This window comes from Pseudophryne corroboree, chromosome 8 (genome assembly GCF_028390025.1).
Source record: "Pseudophryne corroboree isolate aPseCor3 chromosome 8, aPseCor3.hap2, whole genome shotgun sequence".
Taxonomy (NCBI): domain Eukaryota; kingdom Metazoa; phylum Chordata; class Amphibia; order Anura; family Myobatrachidae; genus Pseudophryne; species Pseudophryne corroboree.
Window position 1 is genome coordinate 365600376 of NC_086451.1, and position 6494 is coordinate 365606869.

General features: G+C 39.8%; 1 long non-coding RNA gene across 1 annotated transcript in view; it reads left to right on the top strand.

The window, feature by feature from the left end:
• LOC134947810 (uncharacterized) overlaps positions 1-4665 on the top strand; it is a 67912-nt gene extending 63247 nt beyond the window's left edge. Inside the window, exons 2-3 of the long non-coding RNA XR_010182791.1 lie at positions 4024-4132; positions 4221-4665. This is a non-coding gene — a long non-coding RNA (uncharacterized LOC134947810). The remainder of the gene's footprint in view (positions 1-4023; positions 4133-4220) is intronic.
• Positions 4666-6494: the final 1829 nt, after the last annotated feature.

The following is a 6494-nucleotide window of genomic DNA, read 5'->3' on the forward strand; positions in this document are numbered from 1 at the left end:
GTGGCATGCCGTCTGGGTAGATTTCTATGAGTTGGCTGGCATGCCCAATGTGCTGGGAGCCATAGATTGCACAAACATTCAGCTGAGACCACCTAGGGGCAGGCAGCACATCTATACTAATCGTCATCTAGAGCACTCCACAAATGTGCAAGTGGTTTGTAAAAGCAATTCTCAAAACAATCAGTGTTGTTGCTGGTTACCCTGGGGGATGCCATTACTCCTTCATCCTCAGTCAGTCATCCCTCTTTGATAAGTTTGAGGATGGACAAATGCCAGATGGGTGGCTGCTGGGTATGTAATTTGATATGTGTAGGCCTGTGTCTACTTTGTCCAAATACAGGGGCAGATGTATTATCCTGGAGAAGGCATAAGGAAGTGATAAACCAGTGATATGTGCAAGGTGATAAAGGCACCAGCCAATCAGCTCCAATATGTAAACTATCATTTAGGGACAGATTGTCCGCTGCCTTTATTACCTTGCACATATCACTGGTTTATCACTTCCTTATGCCTTCTCCAGGTTAATACATCTGCCCCACAGTGTGTTACTTATGTGTTGCTGTATCTTAACATGAATCACGTCACTATATCGGTCTTTTATGTGATGGAGGATATGGGTGTTTCTCTTGGCTACTTACTCCACTGTCCCGACCTGATACTCCTGCTGAACACAATTACAATCATGCACATAAGTCCACGCGGAATGTAATAGAAAGATGTTTTGGTGTGCTGAAATCTAGGTTTCGGTATCTGGATAAGTCTGGTGACCTTTTGTTGTATAGTCCCTTGAAGGTGACTCAAATTGTGTTCTGCTGCTGCTTTCTTCATAACATGTGTTTGCAACAACATCTGCCACATGTTGAGGAGGATGAAGAAAGCAGCCAGCAAGCAGAGGAATTAGAGACATCTGGTGATACTTGGAGTACAGATGTAGGGAGGCAGGTTAGGCAAGACCTCAAAAATCATTATTTTTAAGGTAAGTTTTGTTGCTTCTTTCATTTGCTGTGTAAGGCTAAATATATGTTGCTCCATTTTGCAATTAAAAACCATTATTCAGAATGTGTCTGTCTCCTTGAGACATACAAACATACCCTCGCTTTATGCTATACAAATGTAGCATGTGTATTGTGTTTATTATTATTATTATTACATTTTATTTATAAGGCGCCACATGTGTTTCGCAGCGCTGTACAAAGGACAGTACAGGGGACAAAACATTGCATTACAGTAAATAAATAACAGACATAGAGTACAGGTAACAGAGCACCACACATTCTCAAGACATAGTACAGCTAAGATGTAAGTATTGAGGGAGTGATCATCGTACTACTAGAGGCTGGTGGTCATAGATGGAGATGAGCCTTTACTAGCAGGATAAAAATGGTCGTTGAGTAGGGGAGAGCTGTGAGTGAAATGTGTTGAGACGAGGGCTTAGATAACAAGAGGAAAGAGGGCCCTGCTCTGAAGAGCTAACAATCTATTGGGGAGGGGCGACAGACAGATGACAAGAGGTGCAGGCAAGCGGGAGGTAGCCTGATGGCAGTATGCAAGCAAAGCTGAGATGTTCACGGCATGAGGCAGGGGGTGGAGGCGCGGCTTCAGCTCTGGGTTATGCATTAGAAGGGTACGCTTTGATGAATAGGTGGGTTTTTAGAGCCCGTTTGAAGTTTTATTTAAAAACTCAAAACAACAGATTATGAGTTGTATGCATGAAGTCTGGATAAGTGTTAATAAACTTGGATTGAAAATTTATTACAAGCACACATAATCCACATAGTAATTTATTTTGTATTTTACTTTATGATTGTGTGTAATGTCCTAATGCACAGGTTCTCAAACTCGGACCTCAGGACCCCACACAGTGCATGTTTTGCAGGTAACCCAGTAGAAGCACAGGTGTATGAATTACTCACAGACACATTTTAAAAGGTTCACAGGTGGAGCTAATTATGTCACTTGTGATTCTGTGAGGAGACCTGCAAAACATGCACTATGTGGGGTCCTGAGGCCCGAGTTTGAGAACCTGTGTCCTAATTAAACATTCCTCCACATATAATATGTAAGCCTTGAGGAATACATGTGTCCCTATGTGTGATGCTCCATCGTATTTAAGGGACACAAACTTAGTCTCATCCAAAAAAAAATATTTAGTAATGTTTGCTGCAGTAAACTTGCTGATTTGTTAGTAAATACACAATTTGCCACATATATACATTATTATACACATTATTTGTGTTTTAAAAAAAAAATTATTTGTTTCTGCATCATGTCTAAGAAACTGATTACTCATTTTTAACACACACAAACATGGCCCAACAATAATGACATTCATTTTGGCACTGAATTATCTAAATTCAATCACAACATATTAAAACCTTTTTAGCCAACTCAATTGTGTTATTCTTGTAATGTTGTATAGAGAAGAAAGGTAAAAGAGTTAACAATCACATAGTAATTTGTATTGGTCATGGATGAATCTGCATGGCTGCCAATTATTCTGCCTGCAGGATATGAGAATGATTGGAATCTAGAAAGAGTAATGATTAGAAAAAATCAAGTGGTCTGTTTACTTCCTGCTAAAGACATTCTGCCTGGCTGCCAATTATTGTGTCTGCAGGATATGAGAATGATTGGAATCTAGAAAGAGTAATGATTAGAAAAAAATCAAGTGGTCTGGTTACTTCCTGCTAACATCTATGTGCAGCTCAAACAACATTTCCCTCCTCCAAAAAAATTCAAAGGTGGTGAAGAATAAATGTGCACACAAATTTCCTGTTGTTGTTTGTACCACTTATAATTAATGATGTTGTACAAATTGTCAAGGAGCTAAGTGTTATATCTATTTTGACAAACATACACTTACTAATTATTTTGATGTACTTCTCTGAAATTAAAAATGTGAGGTTTATTTGTTAATTTTTTTTGGGTGGCTGCTTGTCCTGCCCTTTGCCTTTACCACTGTCATGTTGGCATGCTCTGGTGGAGCGTCTTGGTGGTGATGACACTGGCGTGATATTTGGAGTAGTCGTACCAGAACTGCTGCTTGTTTGCTGTTGGTGCATGGATCTGTTTCATTGAGGTTAGTGAGGGTGGCATTGAGTTCACATGTAGCAGCATTTTGATTGTCTACAATTCGGAATAAAGTTTCATTTATCTTTTGATTGTTTTGAAAAATGTTCATATAGCTTTGCTGTTGTCTGTGCTGTTCTTCCATTAGTCTGTGCTGTTCTTCCATTATGCGCTGTAAGTTGCCCATGACCTGTGTAATGTCTGCACGCATGAGTTCCATGGTATTGCCAATTCTCGTGGTTTGTTCATTTTGTCTACTCATATTTCTGGTTATTCTTCTGAGGTGACATGGTAGGCTTGCAAACATTTGTGTCTGCTTACGCAGGCAATCTTCATTAGTGGCCTGCTGTCTAGCCCAAATGTTCTAAAACATGTGATCAGGGCCTCGTGTTACTGGTGTTGTTGGGCTGTGTTGTGGTGGTGGTGTGCTTTGCTGTGGTGGTGTACTCACAGGTGCTAGGGGCCTGATTCCTTGGCTTAATGGCTGCATTTCTAACATGATTGTCTCATCCATGTCACTGTATTGCTGTTGTTGCGGAGGGATGCTGTTACCAGGACTAGAAGCTGAAATTTAGAAAAATTATCCGTTAGCTATCCATATGTTTGAAAAATTATAACAAATCACTACACATGGAACACATGTCATTGACTGTTGCTTTCAGATATCCTGCCTAGCAACATCATCACTCATAACTTAAATACATACATATGCCTGTTTGTGACAAATGTGTCTGGTTACTTCATTGTGAAAGCAAACACATTAGTTTTATTGTAGATCAGACATACTCCACCATAAAAACACATTGTAATCCATAATGTGTTGCCTTATAGCTTTTCAAAAACAACATAGTAATGTTTTTATATGTATTTGGCAATGTTAGGTCAAACACACATGTGAAAATTTGTTAAACAACCTTACTATTTTCCTAATTTACACATGCGTTTCTGTTGCAGCATCTTACACACAATGTGCTACTGTATGGCTGAAGTGGACATACATATCTTTACAGGATGTGGACAAGGCCATTTTGCTAGGATTCCATTTCATGTTTTACTGACTTCGGTAAGTATATCAGATTTTGATGTGTTTTGACTTAATGCGTTTAAGTAAAAGTTTTATTACGATCTGAAATTTATTACATTTATTTCAGTTTGATACTCACAATCAAGATGAGGGGAGTGTGGTTCACGTCTTGGAGGTGTGTCCAAAATTTGGAGTGGGGGGACCGAACATACTGTCGATAATCTTCGTGGCGGGGTAGCTTGCTGTGGTTGGCCCTGGACATCAGACGTTGCTTTCTTTGCTGCCACATGTTTTTTTGGTGGTGTGTTACAGAAGTCCGACTTCTGCTGATCCAGACTTCTTTTGATGGACCTAGTATTGAAAGTTAAATTTTGTTATGGCCATTCCTTTACAAACATACCCTATACTACAATGGACACTTAACCTGCTTCCGCAGCATCAGCATCATCATCATCAGATGTCATGGGAGTTACTGTAGGACGACCAGTACTGCTTTTTTCCAACACTGTAAAACCAAAATAAAATCTCATGTATTCATGCTATTGTTGATAGATCCACCCATTATGCTTATAAACATTAATTCTTTAAAAAATGCTTGTTTTATTTAAAAAAAACCCATAAGGACCGTAAACCAAAAAACCACTACATAAAACAATAAACATTGTCCAATAGCCATATGCACTATGGAAAGTGCAACACAGGAAAACATGTACAGGACACAGACATAGGACACAAGTAAAAATACATACACTAACAACCAAAAACACACACATCTTCATTTTGTAATGAAAGGAAAAAATTTACAGATGCAATATAGAAATTGCTCTGTGATGTGGCACTCCAAACACACATTACCACTATATGAGCCAAAAAAAAACAAAACCCCCCAAAAAAAATTAGACTGCAGTGTTGTGTCAGGATACAAATACAGACTCAAACTGAACAAACAAATAGTGGTTTTTTTTTTTTAAATAATTACATTCAGTAATAATGACAGTACACATGTAAGTGGTTTCCAAACCACTTCCCACTACTCCAGCCTCTAACATGACAACCACTGTTTTTGCAACATTGCACATGGATAACCTAAATATAAAACATAGTCCAAATAAAAAAATTAAAAATGTGCAAAAGGAAAACATTATTGCTGGACAATTCAATGACACACCAAGTCCAAACTACACATGGAAAATATACAGAAAAAAAAAAAACACATGACATACAATAAAGTAAGATGTTACATTGGCTTTTGTAGAAAACATTACCAAAAATTTTTTATTTGCTGACACACACTTGAAGATGGGAGTAATATGCAACGTCACATGACACACATTTGAAAAAAAAAATAAGGTCATAGAATGATAATGCAAATACACATGCTCACCATTCTTCCTGGGCCTATGTGAATCCCGGACATGGGTTGCAGAGACTACTTCAGGAGGTATTACACTCCGCATGGTCTCCTCATACTCCAGATATCTTGCAATATAGGGCTGCCCACCACCGGTTTTTCGAGCCGACTTCGCCTCCTTGGCCATTTTGGACTTGAAACGTCGCTTTATGTCATAGTACCGTTTGCGGCACGTGTCCTCCGTCCGCTTGACCACCCCCTCACTATTGACAGCAGCAACAACTTTTGCCCACAACACCGTCTTCTTCCCGGGTGGGCACCTTGGCGGACTCAGGCACAAATAGCTGCCGCTGATACTTCATCAGCTCCCGCACCAATGCCACATTTTCTCCATAACTAAACTTGACATTCCGCCCAGTCTTAGTAGTGGTGCGTGGCTGCGGAGCTCTCTGACTGTCACTATCACTGTCACTTGAGGCTGCTGCAGCAACCTCACCCACCTCCTCCACCTCACTAATCTCACTCACACTCACCTCCTCCACCTGACCGACCTCCTCCCCCTCACTCACACCCTCCACCTCACCCACCTCTGAGTCACACATATTTGTGTGTCTAAACACTTAACACAGAAAAAAAAAAAAAAAAAACACACTCCTCCACTACCACTGCACAAATCACACACACACACACACACACACACACACACACACACACACACACACACACACACACACACACAAACACTGACAAAGGACTATAAATTAAAGATACTTGGACAAAAAAATAGACAAAACCACAAAAAAACAAGACTACAAGAATGACAAGACTACTTTCAAACACAATACTACACTCAGAAATCGCAAACAACATTCCTCACCAAACCAAAAACTCACCTACCTCCACAGCACAACCTCCCTCCTCACCACTAACTAAACCCATGAGGTGCGGACGGTTTGGAGCGTATTTATATGGTTGCGCACAGACACTCCTACATCTGAAACACAACCAATCACGAATGGGGATGAAAAACAAAACTAAAAGTGAAAATGC